At 47.9% G+C, this 23,579-nt stretch overlaps 1 protein-coding gene across 2 annotated transcripts in view; it reads left to right on the top strand.

The window, feature by feature from the left end:
• The first annotated feature begins 794 nt into the window (after positions 1-794).
• Positions 795-23,579, top strand: part of NACC2 (NACC family member 2) — a 50,084-nt gene continuing 27,299 nt past the window's right edge. For both annotated transcript variants that reach the window (XM_032233468.1, XM_032233467.1), the window contains exons 1-2: positions 795-859; positions 6,490-6,582. The gene's annotated coding sequence lies outside the window, so the exon portion shown is untranslated. The remainder of the gene's footprint in view (positions 860-6,489; positions 6,583-23,579) is intronic.

Raw genomic sequence — 23,579 nt, forward strand, 5'->3', positions numbered from 1 at the left:
AGCACCCCCTAGACTCGGGAACAACCAGCACAGATGTGGAAGGGGAGCCTTTACCTAGCATGCTGCAGTTTTTCCCCTTCGAACTGGGCAGCTGTGGGGTGTTCTGGGAGAGGAGCCTGCTGTGCTGGGAGACGGAGTTAAACGTGTTATGGGTTTGGAGTCCTTGTGTTGCCACCAGAGACCCAAAGTCCACCCTTGGTTCTAAAGCCAATTTAGCCTTGACCGTTAGTTGACCGGAGTCAACTGGCCAAAGTGGGCTAGAAGGGTGAGGACAGCGCCTGCTTCTGGAGTGGGCACTGCAGCTAAGTGGGCAGCCTGGGATCCTTGTGCCCGCAGGGATCTTTTCCTCTTTTGCCACCTGGGAATAAGGCTCCTGTCGTGGCCCCCTCCCCAAATAGGCTTCCCTGACTCTCCATTGCATGTGGGGACCCAGAAGGGGGCTGGGGGCTCCCTAGAGATGCTGGGGGGGGTGGGATCCGTTTCACAGGGTTGCAGAATTGGGCACCTGGCCATCCTTTAGAAGCAGGAACTTTCCCACGGCTGGAAAGCCCCTTCCCTTGGGGTGAGGGTCTTTTCCCGACCCGGGTCAGTACTGGGGGGGGGAGGGTGATCAGGTCCCTTCGCCAAGAGCCCCGGGCAGAGCGGCTGGCTGCATTATTTCCCCGGGTGGCGCGGCCGGGGAAGACGGGCTTTGTAGTCCTGGCGCAGGGGGGGGGGGCGCCGGGCTCCGCCCCGCCGCGCCCCCCCCCCCCAAGGCTCGGCCGTCCCCTCCCGGCCGCGGGAATCACTTCCTGCCGCCAGCCGGGAGGAGGAAGGGACGGACCGCCGGCCGCTCCCCGGGACCGCCCGCCTGTGCCCGGTAAGAGCAGCCGCCCGCGACCCCCGCGGCAGCCCCGGGGAAGGGGCGCTGGGGACCCCCGGCCGGTCCGCGTAGGGGCGCCGGGTTGCCCTCCCCAGCTGCCTGGCGGACCCCCAGCCGCCCCCGCGCCCCGCCTGGCCGGTGGGTCGGAGAGCCGGGATCCGAGGTTGGGGAGGGGTCTGCGGGGCGACCACCGGGCACTTCCCCCCCTCCCTTCCCCCTCGGGGCTCTGGAGGGAGCAGCTGCTAGGAGGAGCCCCCCCCCCCCGGGAAGCCCCCCCCCGCTCCCCCCCCCGCTTGGCTGGAGCGAGCTGGCAGGGGAGGGGTCTTTCTGCCCGGCTGCCCCGGGTCTGCCCCGGGTCTCAGGCTGCGGGTGGGAGGCACTGAATCCAACCGGCTTCTCCCCGCAGGGAAGGAGGAAGAGGGAGAGCTGCAGGGGGGGTCCCCTTCCACCATCACCCCTTTTGAGAGGTTTGGGACTTTGGGGTCAACGCTGCCTTTCCATAGTTCTCCCTCCCTCCTCTTCCTCACCTGAGAAAGGATCTGAGTATATCGATCTTTTCTTTCTTTCTAATTTTTCTTTTCTTTCTTTTTTCTTTCTTTCTTTCTTTCTCTTTCTTACTTTATCTTTGTATTCTTCCTTCCTTCCTTTCTCTCACTCTCTTTCCTTCTTTCCTCCCTCCCTCCTTCCCTCCCTCATTTCCTCATCTGAGAAAGGATCAAAGTATAATCTACTCTTTCTTTCCTTCCTTCCTTCCTCCCTCCCTTCCTTCCTTTCTTTCTTTTTCTTTCTTTCTAACCTTTCTTTCTTTCCTTCTTCCCTCCCTCCCTCCTTCCCTCCCTCCACTTCCTCATCTGAGAAAGGATCAAAGTATAATCTACCCCTTCTTTCTTTCTTTCTTTCTTTCTTTCTTTCTTTCCTTCTTTCCTTCCTTCCTTCCTTCCTTCCTCCCTCCCTCCCTCCCTTCCTTCCTTTCTTTTTCTTTCTTTCTAACCTTTCTTTCTTTCCTTCTTCCCTCCCTCCCTCCTTCCCTCCCTCCACTTCCTCATCTGAGAAAGGATCAAAGTATAATCTACCCCTTCTTTCTTTCTTTCTTTCTTTCCTTCTTTCCTTCCTTCCTTCCTTCCTCCCTCCCTCCCTTCCTTCCTTTCTTTTTCTTTCTTTCTAACCTTTCTTTCTTTCCTTCTTCCCTCCCTCCCTCCTTCCCTCCCTCCACTTCCTCATCTGAGAAAGGATCAAAGTATAATCTACCCCTTCTTTCTTTCTTTCTTTCTTTCTTTCTTTCCTTCCTTCCTTCTTCTTTCTAACCTTTCTTTCCCTCTTTCCTTTCTCCCTCCCTCCCTCCTTTCCTTTTTCTTTCTTTCTAACCTTTCTTTCTTTCCTTCTTTCCTTTCTCCCTCCCTCCCTCCTTCCCTCCCTCTTTCCCCCTACTAATGGGAATTAGATCTTGTACGCAAGTAGTTGTTCTCAAGTTACAACAATTCATTTAATGACTGTCCAAAGGTAACAATAGCATGATTTATGATCATTTTTCACACTTACGACCGTTGCAGCATGGTCACATGATCCAAATTCGGGCACTTGTCAATCTACTTCATACTTACGACGGTTGCAGTGTCCCGGGGACCTTGTGATTTCCCTTTCTGCGACCTTCCGATAAGCAAACTCAATGGGGAAGCCGGATTTACTCAACAACCATGTTACTCACTGAACAACTGCAGTGATTCATTTAGCAACTAGCAAGGAAGGTCTTAAAAATGGAGCAAAATTCACTTATCCGCTGCCTTGCTTGGAGGCTCAGCCGTGGTTAGAAGTGGAGGGATGCGCCTCTCGAAAATAAATAAGGGGGCTTTATTAGAAATGGGGGGGATTTCTCTTCCGTTCCCCACTTCAGAGCAGGTGCTGCCAGGAATGTGGGGCTCCCTTCACCCCGATTCACCCCCCAGCTGCAGCATAAAACCCAGGGAATCGCATTAAGCTTTAATGCAGTGTTTCTCAACCTTGGCCACTTGAAGATGTCCGGACTTCAACTCCCAGAATTCCCCAGCCAGCATTCGCTGGCTGGGGAATTCTGGGAGTTGAAGTCCGGACATCTTCAAGTGGCCAAGGTTGAGAAACACTGCTTTAATGGGATGTTGTAAACGCCCCCCTTTTACTCTCCCCCTTGGCTCCACTCCACGCAAGAGCCAGAGTGTGGTGCAGTACGAGCAGTCCTCGTTTAGCAACTGCCTTGTTTAACGACCGCTTGCCGTTAACGACCGTGATGAAAACACAACCCTATGCCCACCCACCCCTTTGCAATCCCCAAAAGTCTGCAGAGCAAACGAAGCCGAAGTAAGACCACAAATACAGTTGCAGTTCCACATAGTGACCAAGTTCCCGAGTGTCGTCCCTAAATGAGGAGTACTTTTATTTAGACCATAAGCATGGTTACAGTTCCACTTAGCGACCAAATTCCCAATTGTCTCTAAATGAGGACAACTTGTACTTAGGTCGTAAGCACAGTCACGGCACCACTTAGTGACTAAATTGCTGGTCACGATTGTGGTCACTAAGTGAGGACTACTTTTAGTTAGACTGTAGATGGTTACAGTTGCATTTAGTGACCAAATTCCCTGTCCCAATTGTCTCTAACTGAGGACAGCTTGTCCTTAGGTCGTAAGCACAGTCACGGCACCACTTAGTGACTAAATTGCCGGTCACGATTGTGGTCACTAAGTGAGGACTACCTGCGGCTAAGTTAACTCAGAGCAGGAAAGCCAGATGTAATCAACCCCCTGGATGAATTTGGAACCAGTCGCTCTCCTTCATCCCGGTCTACCTGGTAGGGTTGTTTTTTTCTGGAATGTAGGGTGGAATGTAGAGCCAGCCCTTCAAGGGCCTTCAACGTTGCCTCGTGGTCTGGCGCACCATTCCAGGAGACAGGCGTGCAGAGTTTCTTTCAGGGGTAGGTCCCACGTGGCCCACCTTCTTGGGACTCCAAAGCACATGTTCCCCTCCCCGTCCTTCTCTCCGTCCTCCAGGGCCGGCAGCCAAGAGAAATTCCCACCTGTAATGGCCCTGAGCAAAGGAAACCGTTCCCAGGTCAATGGAGTAAAAGGGGCTCCCTTGATCTTAACATTTCTGCCAAATTGGTCTTGTCCTCCTCCTCCTCTGCACTTTCTTTTTGGCAGTGGCTACTAATCCTGGCGTTGGAGCAAGGCGAGGGGGCAGCTGGGCACACGGTTCCCCTTTTAAGCGCGGCCCCACCCGCCGTTCAGTGAATCCCGCTCACCGCCTAGACTTTGGGATCACGAGTGTGATCCCTGCAACCGTCGTAAACACGGGCCGGTTGCCAAGTGCCCGGATTTTGATCCCATGATCCAAAGCCAACAATGACACGCTGCCCCCCCTCCCCGCCCTCTGGCCAGTGTGTTCACACACTCACAAAGGAGTGTACAATTCATTCTCAATTTACTGGGTTATCGTAAATGTGAGGGGTTGGACTAGAAGACCTCTGAGGTCCCCTCCCGCTCTATTATTCCTCTTGAGCGTGCTTCCTGAACATGCTGCGGTTTCGAAACAACATTTCCCGTCCCGCGAGGGTTGCATTCTCTGGCTCGGCAAAGGAGTCCTACGCCAAGCTGAAGTTCTCTACGTGAAGCTCCGTGCGCCAAGCGCCGAGTACAGGAGCACTTAAAAATGACGTGTCCGTTGCCCGTTGCTTCGTTAATTGGGGTGCTTCAGGAGGCCTTTGGCAGAGCCGGGCGAATGGATGCGCTGGCCCTTGTCCAGCCGTTGCCTTGTGACCTGGGTAATTGATGCTCGGGTACATGCTTTTACCTCGCTAACTGAAATATTAAAGAGATGTTGCAGTTGGATTTGGTCAACAGGACGGAATTTACGGCTCTTCCGGTCGGTGGGGGGTAGTGGGATTGATATTTCAGAGCTTGGGACCAAACCGTTTCCTCCCTTCTTCTCGGGATAAATATTCTGCACCCGAAGATGGCGAAGGGATCTCCTGCTCATTGAATGCTCATTAAAAGTTGCACGGAGGCCCCCCCCCAAAAAAATCTTTGTTTTTGAGATAATAATAACATTGGGCAGCCTCCCCACATCTGCAAGGAAACAACCGATCTCAGAGAGCACCAAGGATCCCCCTCCTCCTCTCTGCAAACCCCAGTAATCCCCAGTAGCCCTGATGACGTTACCTACTTGGGTAATGAAACGTCTGCAAGAAAACTACCAGTCTCAGAGAGCACCAAGAACCCACAGTCCTCCTCCTCCTCTTCCTCCTCCTCCTCCTCCTCCTCCTCCTCCTCTCTGCAAACCCTACTCCCCACTAGCCCTGATGACGTTACCTACTTGGGTAATGAAACGTCTGCAAGAAAACTACCAGTCTCAGAGAGCACCAAGAACCCACAGTCCTCCTCCTCCTCGCAAACCCCACTCCCCAATAGCCCTGTTGACGTTACCCAGTTGGGTCACGAAATGCCTGCAAGAAAACCACCCAGCTCAGAGAGTTCCAAGGACTCCACAGTTGTGGGGAGGACGATGCATCACTTAAAGTCCGCAATGGGTTTTGCGGGGGGCCGGGGAAGGCCTTAATCTTTTTGTGACTTCAGCTTTCATCCAATTCATTCACCTTAATAGTTTTAGCTTCGTTTGCATTTTGCTAACTGGGTGGGGGGGCGGCTGAGGCGGGGTGGGGGTGGGGGCCACAAAACCAAAGGGAGCCGCCTGTCCGATGCAGAAGCGCGACGTCCTTCCCGAGCGCCCCCCCCCCCACTCCTCCCCAGCGTTGTTTCCTTCCCACTCCGGTTTCCAAGTGCGGCGTCTCTCTTGACAATCTCGCTCTGCCTTTTGGAAGCCCATCTCGCGCCCTGCCAGGTTTTTTCCAGTGAGATCATTGGCAAAATATGTTCCTCAGCCTGCTGCAGGCAGGTTTTTTTCTCTCTCCTTCTTTATCATCATCCTCTCACTCGGCTGATGCTCATTTATCAGGAAGAGCCACGATCAGCCAGGAGATCTCTGGGGGTTTGATTGGCGTACCCCCCAAAAAAGCCACGCTGCGGGCGTGGAAATCCTCAGGATAATTAAACGTCTCTCGTTTTGAGAAAACAGTCCCTCTGTTTTTGTAAAAGGAAAGGCAGCTCCCGGTTGTTACGAAGGACCCCAGCGTGGGCTCCAGAGTGGCTATGCAGGTAGTCCTCGACTTACGACCACTTATTTAATGACCGGAGTTAACTACGGCTCCGAAAAACGTGAGTTTAGGACCATTTTTCACACTTAACGGCCAGGGCAGCAGCCCCCGTGGCTGGATGCTTGGCAAATGACTCACATCTATGACGTTTGCGGTGTCCCGGGGGTCATGCGATTCCTTTTGCGACCGTCAGTGTGGATTCACTTAACAACCACGTGGCTAACTTAAGGGCTGCAGGGATTCCCTTCAGCAACGGTGGCAGGAAAAGACATAGAATGGGGCAACCGCCCCGCTTAGCAACATAAATTTTGGCCTCAAATTGTGGTTGTAACTTGGGGGGAAGTATCTCTGTTTCAAACGGGAATTCTCCGATGGGGGTGGAGGAATTCTTGCAAGATTCCTGATCCAAGTTTTGTAACTTGGTGTCGTCTTATCTGCTCTCCCCCAGGTCATACTCGGTCCTCTCTGAGCATCTGAGCGATCTGCCTGGGGATCCAGTCCACGAGGGAAGCCGAACTGCGAAAGGGAGGGGAAGTTGAAGGTAAATTTTATCTCAAAATTTAAAGCGGTTGAATGTTCCAACTCCTCACTCCATCCGATACGAAAACCTCGTCTGGGTCTCTATATAGGGAGTCCTCGGCTTATGACCCCCAATTCGGGCCAGAATTTCCATTGCTAAGCAACGGGGTTGTTAAGTGAGTTACATCCGATTTTATGAGGGTCCTTAAGTGAATTGGCATCTGTCACCTCGTTGTTAATAGCAATAGCAATAGCAGTTAGACTTATATACCGCTTCATAGGGCTTTCAGCCCTCTCTAAGCGGTTTACAGAGTCAGCATATCGCCCCCAACAACAATCCGGGTCCTCATTTCACCCACCTCGGAAGGATGGAAGGCTGAGTCAACCCTGAGCCGGTGAGATTTGAACAGCCGAACTGCAGAACTAGCAGTCAGCTGAAGTAGCCTGCAGTGCTGCACTCTAACCACTGCGCCACCTCGGCTCGGCTGAGCAGGTTGCCCCTCACCCACCCGCAACTTTGCTCGTTTAGAAGCCTGCTGGGAGGATCGGGTGATCCAGGGACCCTCCGGTTCTCATTAATACATGCTGGTTGTCTAAATTCTGATCATGTGGCCGTGGAGGATGCTGCGACGGTCATAAGCACGAGGACAGGTCGCAAGTCCCTTTCTTCAGTGCCCTCATAACTTTGAATGGTTGTTATGTGAATGACCACCAGTTGAGGGAGGGCTATGCATAGTATCGCGGTGGCCCACCAGTGGCCAGGTGGAGCGGGCAGCCAATTCGGAGAGTGAGGAGGTTGGGGAGGGAGATGGGCCAGTCCTGGAGTCTGGGGAAGGCTCTGGTGAGAGCTCTGTGTCGGAGGCAGAGAGGGGGCCAGGGCCGTCTGACAGTTATCAGCTGCCTTCAGAGTCAGACATCAGGGAGGCAGAGGAACAGCTGGAGCCTGTTCCCAGTGTGCGCATGTGCAGAGTGGCCAGACGAAGGGAACAGCTAAAGAACAGGGGTCGACTTGGGAGGAAGGCCACAGGTGGACGGTGAATGGCCCCTCCCAGAGGGAATAAAAGAGGAGCGAAAGGGGAGTGGAGTTTGCAGGAGAAAATTAGTTCACTCCATTGGTTCCTGACTCTCCGAGGCTCCTTGCCAAGTTGTGCCGATATCAGCCTGTCAGCTCTCCAAGCCAGATAAGGTTTGTGACCGTAAATCCTCCCTTGAAAGACTTTGCTGGATGCGAATGAGCAGTCAATTAATAAAAGGTTTTTTTTTTTTCGGGACCGGGAGTTTGCTTCACACTCTCGGGAAGCCTCAATCACAACACGTATCTGAAGCGTAGATTTGTCTACCTACGCCTATAACTCCAGATTGTCACTGAACGAATGGCTATAAACCGAGGACTACCTCTCTGTGTTCTGCAAAGAATTTCTCATGGTTGTCTCTCCTTCCCCCATTTATAGGAACCGTTTCTAACTGGGGGGGGAGGGAGAGAATTGTGCCTATTTTGGCTCAGCTCCCTCCGACCCCCCCCCCCTCCATGTGGGGCTTTGCAGTGGAGGGAGCTGGGCTTTCCATTCAGATGACCATATATAGGCATTGATAATGAGATCCGTTTATTCACACCCGTCCTCTCTCTAAACAGAAAGTCAACCAGTCCTGAGTTGATGGAAGAGCTCCCCTGTTTGGGGGGGGGGGGAGGGCAGAAGGGTTTTACGTTGGGCCCCGGAGCCGGTCTCCAGAAGGGACCGAAGGCAGAACAGGCAGCCCTTCCCCTCTGACTCCGGGAGACTCGACCTGGGGAGCCCAGGTGCCTTTGAACGTGGCCCTGGTCTCTCTCAGGAACCAGGAATATTTCTTCCCCAGCTCTGCAAGCTAAGAATCGGGATTCTTCTGACTCCCAGCATGGAATTTATTGCATTGGAATTTATTGCATTTATATGCTGCCCTTTTCCCCCCGAAGGGGACTCAGCATGGAAGCCAGAGAACCAGGACCGGATTTGTAGGGGTTCAGAAAGGTTACAGCTAGTCCTCAACTTAACGACCACAGTTTTCGTGGCTAAGTGAAACAACCACTGTGAGGTTCCCCCCCCCTTTCTACCACCTTTCCGTTCCTAAGCGAGTCATGGTATTTTGTTAAGTTGATCGCGCGTTGTTAAGTGAATCTGGCTTCCCCATTTGACATTCTGTGTCAGAAGGTCACAAAGTGGATCACGTCTCTCTCTCTCTCTCTCTCTCTCTCTCTCACACACACACACACACACACACACACACACACACACCACACACACACACACACCACACACACCGGGGACCCGGCAATGCAATCCTCATCCATACACGCCAGTTGCCAAACATCTTAATTTTGACGGCGTGATCATGGGGAAGTTGCAGCGGTCATAAGTGTGGAAAAATGATCCCCAGCCAGCTTTCATCTAACGCTGTTCTGGCTTCGAACGGTCACTAAACCATAGTTGTAAACCAAGGACCGCCTGTATAGGAATTCAGAAAGCCCACCCAGCATTGTTCCTAACGGGGGGGGGACCCCAATCCACAACCAGTTATTTAGGGAACGTTCAAAGTCACCACTGGAAAAAAAAAGGTTATTTGTGACCGGTCCCCACCCTTACGACCGTCGCACCATCCCCATGGTCGCACAGTCAAAAATTCAGACGCTCAGCACCCCTCGCCTGACAACAAGCAGAATCAATGGAAACCCTGATTCGCTTAATGAACGCATGATTCACTTAACAACGGTGGGGGAAATAGGGTCCAAAAATCGGACGCGACCCTCTTAACAGCCACCTTGCTTAGCAGTGGTCGAAAGCCGAGGACTATCTGTCCATGGACATCCAGGTTTCCCTGCCTCTCTAAGATTGCTTTTTTCGGAGCTGAACCGCCGTGCGGAATTGGTTGAAGAATCCTTCAGCAGGATGGAAAAGAGGAACGCTCGCCGTGATGACGAGGAGTCATCCCTGTGAGCAACTGGAAACAGGATCCTGAAGGATTTCTTCCCAGGCTGGTGATCTGGTTCTTGTGAGGCTGTGAGATTCGAAGGAATGGTAGATGCGAGGGAGCTAAGCGATTGTTCCTAACGTGGAACCCAATCGATCAATCAATCGGAATCGAGCTGGAAGGCACCTTGAAGGTCTTCTAGTCCAGCCCCCTGCTGAGGCAGGAGACAATTCTCGACAATTCTAGACAAATGGCTGTTTTAGAATGGAATAGAATTCTTTATTGGCCAAGTATGAATTTGTCTTTGGTGCCAATGCTCTCAGTGGGCATAAAAATACATTCGTCACGAGTCACAAGTCATAGTGATAGTCACAGGGTACAAATTAGCAATCGGGAAACAATCAATATCAATATAAGTTCTTCCACGGATTAATTGTCCTCACAGCAGGAAATTTCCCCCCCGTCGTTCCAGGTTGGTTCTCTCCTTGATGAGTTTCCACCCCGCCGTTTCTCGTCCTGCCTTCTGGTGCTTTGGAAAATAGCTTGACCCCCCTCCTCTTGAAAAAGCACCTTTGGGACAAGACTGAGAATCTCCAAAGACCCTTGCAAATTAGTCGCAAGTTGAGGAATAACCAGAACTATCGCTCAGTGGTTTTGGAAAAAAAGATATTTTAAGTCTGGTGAGATATTTTAGCCATCTCGGCTAAGTTTGTAACTTTCAATGTCCATTCTTGAGTTGTAGGCAATTCTTCCTTCTTCCAGTATTGCGCCACCAACAGTCTTGCTGCTATTATTAGATGCAGAATCAAGTTAGTCTCTACCACTGTAAAGTCAGTACATATACCTAGTAAGAATAACTGAGGAGTAAACTTTATCCTTCTTTTAAAGATATTTTGCATAATCCACCATATTTTTATCCAAAATGCCTTAGCCTTTTGGCAGGTCCACCATATATGGAAATAGGTAGCATCGAGAGAGCCACACCTCCAACATTTAGGCTGTAAGTTCGGATACATAGAAGCCAACTTTTTAGGATCTAAGTGCCATCTATAGAACATCTTATAAAAATTTTCTCTCAGATTTTGAGCTTGTGTAAATTTCACATTTCTTACCCAGATTCTTTCCCATGTATCCAACATTATTGGTTCTTCAATGTTTTGAGCCCCAGTATTCCAGTATTTGAGGGGCTGCCCCAAAGAAGAGGGAGTCAAGCTGTTCTCCAAGGCACCTGAGGGCAGGACAAGAAGCAATGGGTGGAAACTAATCAAGGAGAGAAGCAACCTAGAACTAAGGAGGAATTCCCTGACCGTGAGAACAATTGATGAGTGGAACAGCTTCCCTCCAGAAGTTGTGGGTGCTCCCATCACTGGAGGTGAAGAGACTGTACAGCCGCTTGTCTGGAATGTTACAGGTAGAGGGCCTTGCCTGAGCAGGGGGTTGGACTAGAAGACCTCCAAGGCCCCTTCCAACTCTGTTGTTCGTCTGTCTGCCTTTGCCGAGGCTTGCAGGAGCCTGCTTTTTATGCACCTTATTAACTGGTGTGCTCCTTCTTCATCCTGAAGAGTTAAAATTCTGGGTTTATGAGACACGCTGGCTGTTCTTTTGATCTCAGCAGTTTCCCCTCTGCAAAGCTGCTAGTGCGAAAAGGAGATTAAAAAGAAGCATAACAATTAAAATGTTAATGCTGCCTGCATTATCCGGCTTTTATGGCGTGTTGAGACATTTGTCTTGGGCGGCCTCTTGCCACCACTACCGCGGGTTCCTGACCCTGGTGGAGACCTCCCCCCCCCCTGCATATTATGGGATATTATGGGGATTTTTCTGTGGGTGGGTTAAAAAGAAAATAAACTTTACATGATGAATGCCTTTTTTTTAAAAAAAAAAATGGTTTTCACACAGTGTGAAGCTGTGAGTTGGACAGTTTGCTACAGGGGGGCAAAAACTTGCACTGCAATAGGGGCAGAAAAAAAAAGGTTACGCCAGCTTGGAAAGTGGGTTTTGTAGTTCTGTAAGGACTCAGGGGCTAAGGCGCTGAGCTTGTCGATCAGAAAGGTCGGCAGTTTGCCGGTTCGAATCCCTAGCGCCGCGTAACGGGGTGAGCTCCCGTTGACTTGTCCCAGCTTCTGCCAACCTAGCAGTTCGAAAGCACATTAAAAAAATGCAAGTAGAATAATAGGAACCACCTTTGGTGGGAAGGGAACAGCGCTCCGTGTGCCTTCGGCGTTGAGTCATGCCGGCCACATGGCCACGGAGACGTCTTCGGACAGCGCTGGCTCTTCGGCTTTGAAACGGAGATGAGCACCGCCCCCTAGAGTCGGGAACGAGTAGCACAGATGTGTCTTAGCCACTGAGCCCCCACGTCCCTATAGATCAACCAATTTCGTTGCATTTATTTTGTACAATGACAATAAAGACTATCCTATGCTATCATTGGTAAATTACACCAAATTCCAAAGAATAGAATCTGGTTGAATAATTGATTTACAATCATCACAAGGAGGTGGAAGGTTAGGGGGCCTATAATCTCTCAACAGGTTGAGACACAGATATACCATGCAAAAACACACGTAGTAGGCATTAGCTTATCAAAGGCCTGGATGCCAAGTCAGTTCCTCTTCCTTGTTATGGTAACAGGATGACTCCTCTTCAGTCCTAAACACAGGAAAGGCTCCTTATCTTAACCCTTGAGTAAATCAGCAGGGGCGGGGGGGGGGGGGGAGGACTTCTGGCATCCATTTCAAAGCTTTTCTCCCCTGGGGAGGCCTCTGTCCCCGTAAGGAATGTAGGTCCTGTCTTGGTCGAAGGCAGCAGGAGACCTGAGGTGAGAAGAAAAATTGCATCTTAAAATAAGTTGTTATCTTGGATGCAACGTTGCAGGTTCGGTGCAATTCGGAAGGTGTGTTGGGTAGCCTTGTAGTACTTCCACATTGGGGTGTTTAATTCTCCATCCTTTCTCCATGCTCATTGTGTTGAAAGAAATGTCCTTTTGGGTTCAGCTCCAAGTGGGGGAAAAGACACTGGAGACATGGAGGCTGCTTGGAAAGATGGTTTATTGTTGGACAGGACCACATGGCTTGAGCCCTGAACAGAAAAGGGGATCACATGCTTCAATGTTGGTGGAGAAGAAGAGAAGGGCTGAGGGAGGGGCTTGCTAGGCTTTTTATAACCTGTTCAGTCCCACCTCTCTGTTTCCTGTTCCTGTGTAAGAAATGTATTCTGACTGGTTGTCAGACTCCCATAGTGCCATGCAGGGGGCTACTCTCTAGGCTGTGATGAGTTCTCAGATGCCTTGTGGTCAGTTGAGTAATATCCCTTCCCCCTACAGCTGCAGTGAGGAGAAGTCTTTATTATGTAAAGTGGGCTGGCCTGGCCATCTTAATGGCCCATTAGCTGGGGATGGGCAGAAAGCTATAGGCAACTATTCTGTCTTTTGAAACATGTTTCTTTTCACATCCAGAGAAGTATTCTGCCTTTTCAATATTTCCTAGGATATTTCATTTTTCTGGGAGAGGGCTGGATGATAACTTCCCACAATTGCAACTCTTGAGGTTCTTCAACTTGTCTTTTCCTCTCTCCAGAAAAGAACGGTTGCAGGAATTAGGTATGGGGCTAATCTAGTGAAAAGAAGGACTAGGGGTGACATGACAGCAGTGTTTCCTATAACTGAGGGGCTGCCATGAAGAAGAGGGGGGCGTGGCGTCAAGCTATTCTCCAAAGCACCTGAAGGCAGGGCAAGAGAAGGTGGAGACTTATCAAGGAGAGAACTAGCACTAAGAAGAAATCTCCCGGCAGGGAGAACAATCAACCAATGGAACAACTTGCCACCAGAAGTTGTGGGTGCTCCAACATTGGAGGCTTTTTAAGAAGAGGCTGGACAGCCATTTGTCTGGAACGGTATTGATCTCCTGCTTGAGCAGAGGGCTGGACTAGAAGACCTCCAAGGCCCCTTCCAATTCTTTTATTCTGCCTGTGGTGTGAATACTTGCAAATTCTTAGAATGAGTTCTTCAAATGCTTCGCATTTCTTAGAAGGACTACAAGAATTCCAGCAGGTATCTTAAGTGCCGGGGGTGGGTGGGTGGGGGGGGGGGTGGGGGGGGGGGGGTGGGTGGGTGGGGGGTGGGTGGGTTGATGCAGGCAGTTTATGGGGAGCAGAAGCTGCCCCCATGTCTCCCTCCTTTTTTCCTTCCCCAAAGTGGTGGGGGGGGTGGTGTTTCTCTTTTTTGGCATGGAGGATCTGCAGAGTCTCCTTTCTTGTTTTGGTAACAGCTGTGCCTTCTCCTCTCAGTGTGAGAAAGTATTTTCGCAGTGGCTTATCCCAAATTAATGAGTGTGATGGGGGGGCATGGTTTCTCCTTGGGGTGCCACCTCTGCCTTGAGTGCTGGCTGAAAAGGTGCCATTAGCAGGTTCTCAGGTGTGGTAACAAAACATATCAAGAGATCTAGAAACGAAACCCCCCTCCCCGATTGTGTTTTTTTTCTTGATGTCCTACAAAGAAACTTGGGAGAATCTGTGTCTCCTTCCGGCTTCAGTTTCGTCCCAGGGCATTTCGCGATGGTGTAATAATCCCTTTGGATCTCTCACCTAGGTTGTGTGTTGTACCTAGGTAAGGTGAGAGGGGGTACATAGGTAAGTGTAAGAAGATGAAAGAGAGAATGTCGAAGCTGGAGCTTCTCTCTCCGCATCTCGGGGCTGGCTTGGAGCTTTGCAAGATTAAATGGCTGTTTGTACATTGTGAGCGTGTGATGTACTGTGCTCCTGGCCCTTTGCTGTGAAAAGATGGTTTTGTGTGTTTGTGTGTGTGTGTTTTCTCAGCTAGAGTCAAAGGGGGGGGGTCGGGGAAGAGGAGGAATAGTTGAAAGGCACAAATTGTGCAAGTAAGCAGAAAAACAGCTCTTTCCTCCTCCCTGTGCAATTTTGCCGAACGGTTCTGCGCAATTATTTCTGCTGTGTTTTACACGGGGAAGAAAATGGGTTGCCTCTGAAAGAACTGGGGGGGGCAATGGAACCGAGGCACGTCTCACACACACACACCACACACACACACCACATACACACACACACACACACACACACAAGTTCACGCTGCGGTTTCCATTAATCTCTCTTGTCCCAGCCAACTACTCTATTGGAAAGGCCGCAGGGAGTCCTCGACGTACAACCGCAGCTGAGCCCAAAATTTCCCGTGGCTCAACGAAATGTCTGCTCAGTGAGTTTTGCCTCCTTTTTTTGCAACCTTTCCTGCCACCGTCCTTAAGCGGATCGCTGCAGTTGTCTAACTTTAGTTGCACAGGGGTTCCCTTAAGGACTGAACCACGCTGATTTGCTTAGCGGCCCCGGCAAGACGGTTCGTAGGCTTGGGCCCCTCCTCACGCAGCGATGGGAGTCCTGCTCCCAATCGTGCTCGTAAATTGAGGTCTACCTGTGTGCTTTTGCCACTAAGAAGTCAGAGGTGGCTCTTCCCTCCCTCCCCTTCCCCTTCTTCCCTTCACCTCTGCAGGCACAATCACCTCCATAATCTACCATCTGCTCACATCACATGCCCCAACTCTTATGAGTTTGTGCCTGCTGATGAGGGCCTCAAGGGAGCCATCACCCTTGATTTGGTTTATGGCTGATTCCTCCTCTTCCTCCTCCTCCTTGCAGTCCAGGCTATTTTTAGTCATAGTCTCCAAATCCACAATTAAACCTTAGGCTCCATCAAACCTTATCAACCACCTAGATAGATGTTCTCCAAACTTGGAACTTCCAGAACTCTTCTCTTTCTCCACTTCTGGTCACCAGAATGGGAAAAAAAAGGTGCTGAGATTCTGGAAAGAGTCCAGAGAAGTGCAATCGAGATGATTAGGCAGCTATTTTTGCGAAACGGTTGCAGGGATTGGGTACGTCTAGTCTGATGAAAAGAAGGACCAGGGGAGACAGGAGAGCAGTCTTCCGATGTTTGAGGGGCTGCCCCAGAGAGGAGGAAGAGGGGATCAAGCTATTCCCCAAAGCCCCCGAAGGCCAGAGAAGGAAGAATGGATGGAAACTGAACGAGGAGAGATTCAACCTGGAAATAAGGAGGGATTTTCTGACAAAGAGAGCAATCAACCCATGGAACAGAAGTTGTTTTCGGGAGTTGTGGGAGCTTCATCACTGGAGGCTTTCAAGAAGAGACTGGACTCCCCATCTGTCAGAAATGGTGTGGGGGCCTCCTGCTTGGGCTGGACTAGATGACCTACAAGGTCCCTTCCAATTCTGTTAATCTGTAAAGGTTATTTAGACTCTAGAAAGAGTGCAGAGAAGAGCAACCAGGAGGATTAAGGGACTGGAGGCTAAAACATATGAAGAACGGTTACAGGAACTGGGCATGGCTGGTCTAGGGAAGAGGAGGACCAGGGGAGACAGGATAGCAGCCTTCCAAATATTTGAGGGGCTGCCACAAAGAAGCGGGGGTCGGAACTATTCTACAGAGCACCTGAAGGCAGGAGAAGAGGTAACAGATCGAAACCTGTCCCCTGAAAGGACAATAGATGAGGAGGCCCTTTTGATTTCTTGGCTAGGGATCATGTTCGTTGAAGTTCACCATGCTTGGAGAATGATTGGACTTCTCAAGCTAGTTCCTTTGAAGCCACAGTAGGTGGCGGTACCGAGCCAACCTTGTTCTCAAAAGCCCAAGTAAGTCAGATCTGATTTTTGCTTGGATGGGACACCACAAGGAGATTATCTATCTATCTATCTATCTATCTATCTATCTATCTATCTATCTATCTATCTATCTATCTATCTATCTCAGGGGTAGTCAATCTTTTTATACCTACTGCCCACTTTTGTATCTCTATTAGTAAATTTTTCTAACCGCCCACCGGTTCCACAGTAATGGTGATTTATAAAGTAGGGAAGTAACTTTACTTTATAAAATTTATAAAGTAGAGTTACAGCAAACCCCTCTACCGCCCACCATGAAAGCTGGAACGCCCACTAGTGGGCGGTAGGGACCAGGTTGATTATGGCTACCACTGATCGATCGATCTATCTATCTATCATCTATCTATCTATCATTTATCTATCTATCTATCTATCATCTATATCTATCTATCTATCATCTATCTATCTATCTATCTATCTATCTATCTATCTCTATCTATCTATCTAGATTGTATATGTGTGTGTGTAAATACGTGTGTGTGTGTATGTATCTCTCTATCTCTCTATCTATCTATCTATCTATCTATCTATCTATCTATATCTCTCTATCTATCTATCATCTATATCTCTCTATCTATCTCTCTATCTATCTATCTAGATATCTAGATTGTATATGTGTGTGTGAATATGTGTGTGTATATGCATGTATGTATGTATCTCTCTCTCTCTCTCTCTCTATCTATCTATCTATCTATCTATCTATCTATCTATCTATCTATCTATCTATCTATCTATCTATCTATCTATCTATCTATCTATCTATCTATCTATCTATCATCTATATCTATCTATATCTATCTATCATCTATATCTATCTATCATCTATCTATCTATCTATCTCTATCTATCTATCGATTGTATATGTGTGTGTGTAAATACGTGTGTGTGTGTATGTATCTCTCTCTATCTATCTATCTATCTATCTATCTATCTATCTATCTATCTATCTCTCTATCTCTCTATCTATCTATCATCTATATCTCTCTATCTATCTCTCTATCTCTCTATCTAGATTGTATATGTGTGTGTGAATATGTGTATGTATGTATGTATGTATGTATGTATGTATGTATGTATGTATATCTATATCTATCTAGATTGTATATGTGTGTGTAAATATGTGTGTGTGTATGCATGTATGTATGTATCTCTCTCTCTCTCTTTATCTATATCTATCTATCTATCTATCTATCTATCTATCTATCTATCTATCTATCATCTATATCTATCTATCTATCTAGATTGTATATGTGTGTGTGAATATGTGTGTGTATGTATGTATGTATGTATATCTGTATCTATCTATCTATCTATCTATCTGTCTATCTCTCTCTCTCTCTCTCTCTCTCTCTCTATATATATATATATATATATATATATATATATATATATATATATATATATATATATATATATAATATTTCACTGTGGATAATCCTTTGTTAAACGTTTCAGTTTTAGTTATCCAGAATTTGGCCTTTCGATGTTTTCCTTAGTGTATTCTTATCTATCACATTATATTTTTATTTTTGGGTTTTTTCTTTAATATTGTGAGCCATTCAGATTTGGTTTGGAGTCATGGTGGCGGGGTGTGAAAATAGAATTAAATAAATAAATGATAGTAACTAATCCCCCCCCTGACTTTTTCCTCCTCCGGGCAGGGGGGGGGAGGCGGGGAAGGGGGGGCAAAGTGCTTTTCTTTTGTAAGATTGAGCAATTACCTTTGCTCCTTAGAAACCAGGGAAGGGTTAAAATCCCCTTTGCATATATTTCAACTGGGCTCCCTCCCCCACCGGCTGCTCCAAGGCAAACCCCCCCCCCCCCATGTCAATTGGTTATGTAAATTTCAGGCAGGCGACATGATTATATTCCAACTTCTTCTTCGTTTAATTTGTGAGCCTTTGCAATAAAAGGTGTCTGGGAAATGAATTGCAGCCGCGCTGTTTGAAGCAATCTTGGATAAAAGCAAGCGTCCCCCCTTCCCCCTTCGGAAGCGAGGTGCCAAAGGGAGATGCGGGGTTACAGGCTCCTTATTACTTGTAAATGGGTGCTTAAATTGAATTAAATCAGTTCATCTCGCCCTGGATCGGTTTTGTCGCTTCTCTTAGATAACTAACGCAACTCCGGAATTTTAAGTCACAATTTTCTCGCTTTACTTGGGACGAGATGCAGATAAAACAAGTCCCGGCGGTCCTCGATTTATGACCACAATCCCAGGGCCGAAAACGAAAAGTTGTAAGGTGAGGACTGCCTGTACACATAGTCCTCAGCTCACGACCACCTGTTTAGCAACGGTTCCAAAGTTACAGGGGTGGTGAAAAATGCAACATGACCAGTCCTCGCACTTCAGAGCCTTCCCCAGACTCCAGGACTGGCCCAGGTTCCTCCCCAGCCTCCTCACTCCCCGAATCGGAAATCACAGAATTATGTCCCCCGAAAACCAAGTTCACTTCCCTGCCTATTTGCCTAAGTCAGTGGCTGTCGCTGGAACTTAAAAATTTAGATTTATTCACCAATGAAGCTCCCTTTGATTAACTATGTGATTCTGCCTCCTCCTCCTTCTTCTTCTCCTCCTTCTTCTTCTTCTTCTTCCCCGTTTCACTTCTCTCCTCTCCTGGGCTATTATTTAAGATTTGTTAGATTTGCAACCCCCTCCCTCCCTTCCCTTCCAAAACCTCCCAGCCCTTGTGGATGGAGCTGACGGACACTGTAAGACTGACCATTATCCTTTCGTTCGAAACCTTGCCGCAGAGGGAAATCTGTGCAAATAGCCATTGTATTTAATAACTTCTCCTCCTCCTCCTCCTCCTTCCTCTCCTCCTCCTCCTTTTTCTCTTTCTCCTCCTCCTCCTTTTTCTCTTTCTCCTCCTCCTCCTTTTTCTCTTTCTCCTCCTCCTCCTTCTTCCCCTTCTCCTTCTCCTCCTTTTTCTTTTTCTTCTTCTCCTTCTCCTCCTTCTTCCATATCCGTCATCGGACCTTGCCGATCATCTTGGCGATCCTATTTTGTCAACAGCTGCATGAAAAACCGCTGCTGAGTTTTGTCCAAACCGGTCCCTTAGATTTTGAAGCCACAAGGTTCTCCTTCTGCCTGCATCTCGTTTCCCTTCAGTCTTTCCCTGGAGGATGGAGAAGGGAAGGATGCCGTATTTTCCCCCCGGTGTGTTTAATTCAGCATGTTTGAATGCAGTCCTGGGGCATTTCCTGGCATCTGCGCTTTCGGGAATGTGCCCCCCCCCCAAGTCCTGCCATTAAAAAAACAAAACAAAACCCATCTCTTTCCATCTTTAGCCCCCCCTTCCCAAAAGTTCTTCACCCGTGCAGTGAATCATTGCTAAAGGAACTCTTCTCCTGTTTGTTCCTTGCATTGTTTTATGATTAACTAATCTGAAAATAGCCGATGACTAAGCAACATGCTTGTTTCTCTGAGCTGCCTCGTCTTGTAATCATTTCTTAATTTCCGGCTGGGGTGGGGGGAGTTGGGAGGAAGGGGCTCCTGGCCTCTGCCAGGATAACGCTAAATGGGAAAAAGGAGGGGCATCTTCTCCTCCTCCTCCTCCTCCTCCTCCGCACTGGGCCGCCACGAGGGGTTTCCTCTCACCTGACAATGGGCACTTGTGGCAAAGGGGAGAGAGTGGAATCCAATGCCAAGACGGTCAGCCTTGGAAGGTTTGCTGGCTTAAAGCTTTTAGAAAAAGGAGCAGGTGGGAAAGAGAGTGAGGCCAGTTTGGGTCATTCAGGGTGGCTGGCCTGCATTTCTCTCTTTCTTTCTTCTTTCTTTCTTTCTTTCTTTCTTTTGTCTTCTCTCTTTCTTTTCCTCCTCGCCTCAGAAAGAGGGATTGAAGATATTTCTTTTTTCTCTTTCTTTCTTCCACTTCCTCTAACTCAACTGAGAAAGAATATTCTTTCTTTCTTTCTTTGTTGTGTCTTCTTTCTTCTCTCTTTCTTTCTTTTCCTCCTTGCCTCAGAAAGAGGGATTGAAGAATTATCTTTTTCTTTGATTCTTTCTTTTTTTTCTCTTTTTTTCTTCCTCTCCTTCTTCCTCATCTGAGAAAGAATATCCTTCCTTCCTTTCTTTCCGTCCTTGTTTCTTTCTTTCTTTTGGCTTCCTTCTTTCTTCTCTCTTTTTTTCTTTTCCTCCTTGTCTCAGAAAAGGTATTGAAGAATTTTCTTTTTTTCATTCTTTTCTCTTTCTTTCTTTCTTTCTTTCTTTCTTTCTTCTTCTTCTTCTTCTTCTTCTTCTTCTTCTTCTTCTTCTTCTTCTTCTTCTTCTTCTTTTTCATCTGAGAAATAATATCCTTCCTTCCTTCCTTCCCCCAAGGTCACAGATTTGCTTCTAGCCTTCTTAACTCCTTGCCTAAATACCTACAGGGGATTGAAAGCTCCCCACAAACATTACCAAATTGGCTAAAAAGGGTAAATGGAGCAATTTAGCAGGTTTCCCCCCCCCCACTTCACTTTACAATTTATGGCACCCATCAATGTTCTAACGTCTCCTCTGAGTTTGCGAGAAACTGTGTATGGCCTCCAGAAATAGACTTTTTAACTGAAACACTCTTAACAAGCATCTCACCATCGGCTACGTTATATAAGCAGCTGTTGCCACCAAGAATAATATCAGATTTTTTTAAAAAAAAAAAAAAATACCAGCATAAAACACCACCCTCCTTAAAAGGGAGAATCTCTCCTCCAGCTGAAGAGCGGAGGTTGGGTTGGCGAGGACTTGCCCCAGAAACGAGGACCACCGTGGGCAGTTGGCCAAGGCCAAGGCCATTCTCCAGATGTTGCAGATGTGGGCAGCCTCAGCTTAACCTTACACCCTTATTTTCGAACGCTTTCTTATGCCACCTCGGTGCCTTCGTAACACTCGCACGGCTGTAGGTTGCAACTTTACAGGAAGTTCTCGACTTACGGCTGTTCATTCAGTGTGTCAGCATGTCTTCATTCAGTAATCAGGAAAGAAAACCACTGGACTCCATTTGTTGAAATCAAGTGTACTTTTACTAATTATAAATGAACAGTTGCAAAGCTAAGCTGAGTCTGGTTAATTAGGCGCGAAAGCGAATAATATATTGTATAATTCATTCCCCTCCCCTTGGCATCCCCGTGAACAGTCCAATCATAATTCTCCCAAATGTCAGGTGTGAGATAACTTCGAAAAGCATCACCAGGATGGAACACTGGACCGTTGGCCTTGGCGGGAAACACTCCCCCTCCACATGCGCAGTAAGGTGGTCAGTTCAGAATCTAGAATCTTCCTCCAGCACAACAATGATTCCCCTCCCAAATACCATAACCCCCCTCCCCGTTTCAATGGCAGCCGAAGCAGCAGCAAAGCGGAGGCTGACACAGTGGCCATTCAGAAGTTACAGCAGCACTGAAAAAAGTGGCTTATGACCGCTTTTCACACTTAATGACCGTTGCCGTATCCCTTTGCTCATGTGATCAAGACTCAGCGGCTTAGCAGCTGACTCATATTTGCGACGTTTATTTACGAGCTTGGAAGCAACGCAGAATCATCCAAGATTTTGCCTTGAACAACCAGCCCAAAACTTGGAGGAAACATGGAATCATCCAAGATTTTGCCTTCCCAAGGCACCTGCCCCCAACCCGAAGGGAACATGGACGTTCATGAAGGTTAACCTTGAGAAAGGATTTGGAAGAGCAGATCAACCATAGCAAGAAGGAACAAAATTGGCTGGGAGTTAACTCAGGATAAGTTGCCCGTGAAGGCCGGGGCAAGAACGACAATTCAAAAAGAGCGATTTTCGTCCAGCATCCTCACATTATCCCTCTCTGTCTTGAAGGCAGCAACAATCTCATGAGTGCTTGAAGCAGGAAGCAGATAATTCGATATCAAGGCAGCCAGTTCATAAAAAATCAAAAGTCAATTTCAAGAAAAAGATCTTCCCATTGAAAGCCAAAAAGGGGGAAACTCTCTTTTTTTAAAAAAAAACAAAAACAAGCTATTTCTCAGAAGGGTTTTCCAGAAGTAAGCAGTCATTGACTCTGTTGCCCACAGTGAATTAGGCAAAAGGGAGAGAGAGATAAAAGTCAGGGTATAAATTAATATTTAATATGTTAAATCCATGAATAAATAAATTCTGCCTTGGCAGTGATTTGTCCGATGCCTCCAAGATGTCTGGAGCCTTGTTAGGCCTTTCCCACCCTAAACTTAAAAAAAAAAAATGGAAGGGAAACGGTTTGAGTACCAATTATTTGATCGTCAAAAGCAACAGAGAGAAAAGAACAACCTCTCGTTTTAAGAGAAGGGGAAAAGTACCGTTTTAAGCAGACTCTTTGAAGGTTAATCCTCTCTAAAACTTATCCGTACATCTTGGATGATTTATTCATGCAGAATATAGAATAACAAAGAGTTAGGACCTTGGAGGTCTTCTAGTCCAACCCCAGGAAATCCTAGACCATATCAGATAAATGATTTTCCAGTCTCTTCTTAAAAACCTCCAGCATTCCCATGTTCCGGAGGAAAGCTATTCCATGTTGTTCCTCGACATACGTCCACAATTGATCCCAAAATTTATGTTGCTGAGTGAGACATTTAAGTGATCTTTGCCCCGTTTTACGACCTTTCTAGACACAGTTGTTAAGTGAATCACTGCAGTTGTTCATTTAGTCAGGCGGTTGTTGAGCGAATCCGACTTCCCTATTAAATTTGCTTCTCAGAAGCTCGCGGGACCCCGCAACCGTCATAAATATGAGTCACTGGTCAAATGTCTGAATTTTATTCACCGTGGACCGTGGGGATGTTGCAGCGGTCATAAAGTGTGAAAAATGGTCGTAAGGCATGTTTTTCCAGTGCGGTTGGAACGGTGGATTTAGTCGTTAAGTGGAGAACTACCTGTATTTCTCCGGCTTGGCATCTTTAAGGCAGGTGGACTTCAACTCCCAGGATTCCCCAGCCGCCGACCGTGGGGGAACTCTGGGAGTTGAAGTCCTCCCATCATAGCAAAGCCGAGGTGGCACAGTGGTTAAATGCAGCACTGCAGGCTACTTCAGCTGACAGCAGTTCTGCAGTTCGGCTGTTCAAATCTCACCGGCTCAGGGTTGACTCAGCCTTCCATCCTTCCGAGGTGGGTGAAATGAGGACCCGGATTGTTGGGGGCAATATGCTGACTCTGTAAACTGCTTAGAGAGGGCTGAAAGCCCTATGAAGCGGTATATAAGTCTAACTGCTATTGCTATTGCTATCATGGAGTTGCAAACTTGAGGAACACCACTTTAACCCCACAAGACCCCCTTCATGTCTCTTGCAAAAGAGCTTTGGAGAAATGTGACTTTTGTGGTTCAAGAGCTCCTGCAGGGCCGCCCCGAAGGATTCTTGCAACACAATCGGCATTTCCCTTGCCGGCAAGTGCATCCTTCTGAACAAAG

The sequence above is a fragment of the Thamnophis elegans genome, chromosome 16 (assembly GCF_009769535.1).
Source record: "Thamnophis elegans isolate rThaEle1 chromosome 16, rThaEle1.pri, whole genome shotgun sequence".
In the NCBI taxonomy this organism is placed as follows: Eukaryota; Metazoa; Chordata; class Lepidosauria; order Squamata; family Colubridae; genus Thamnophis; species Thamnophis elegans.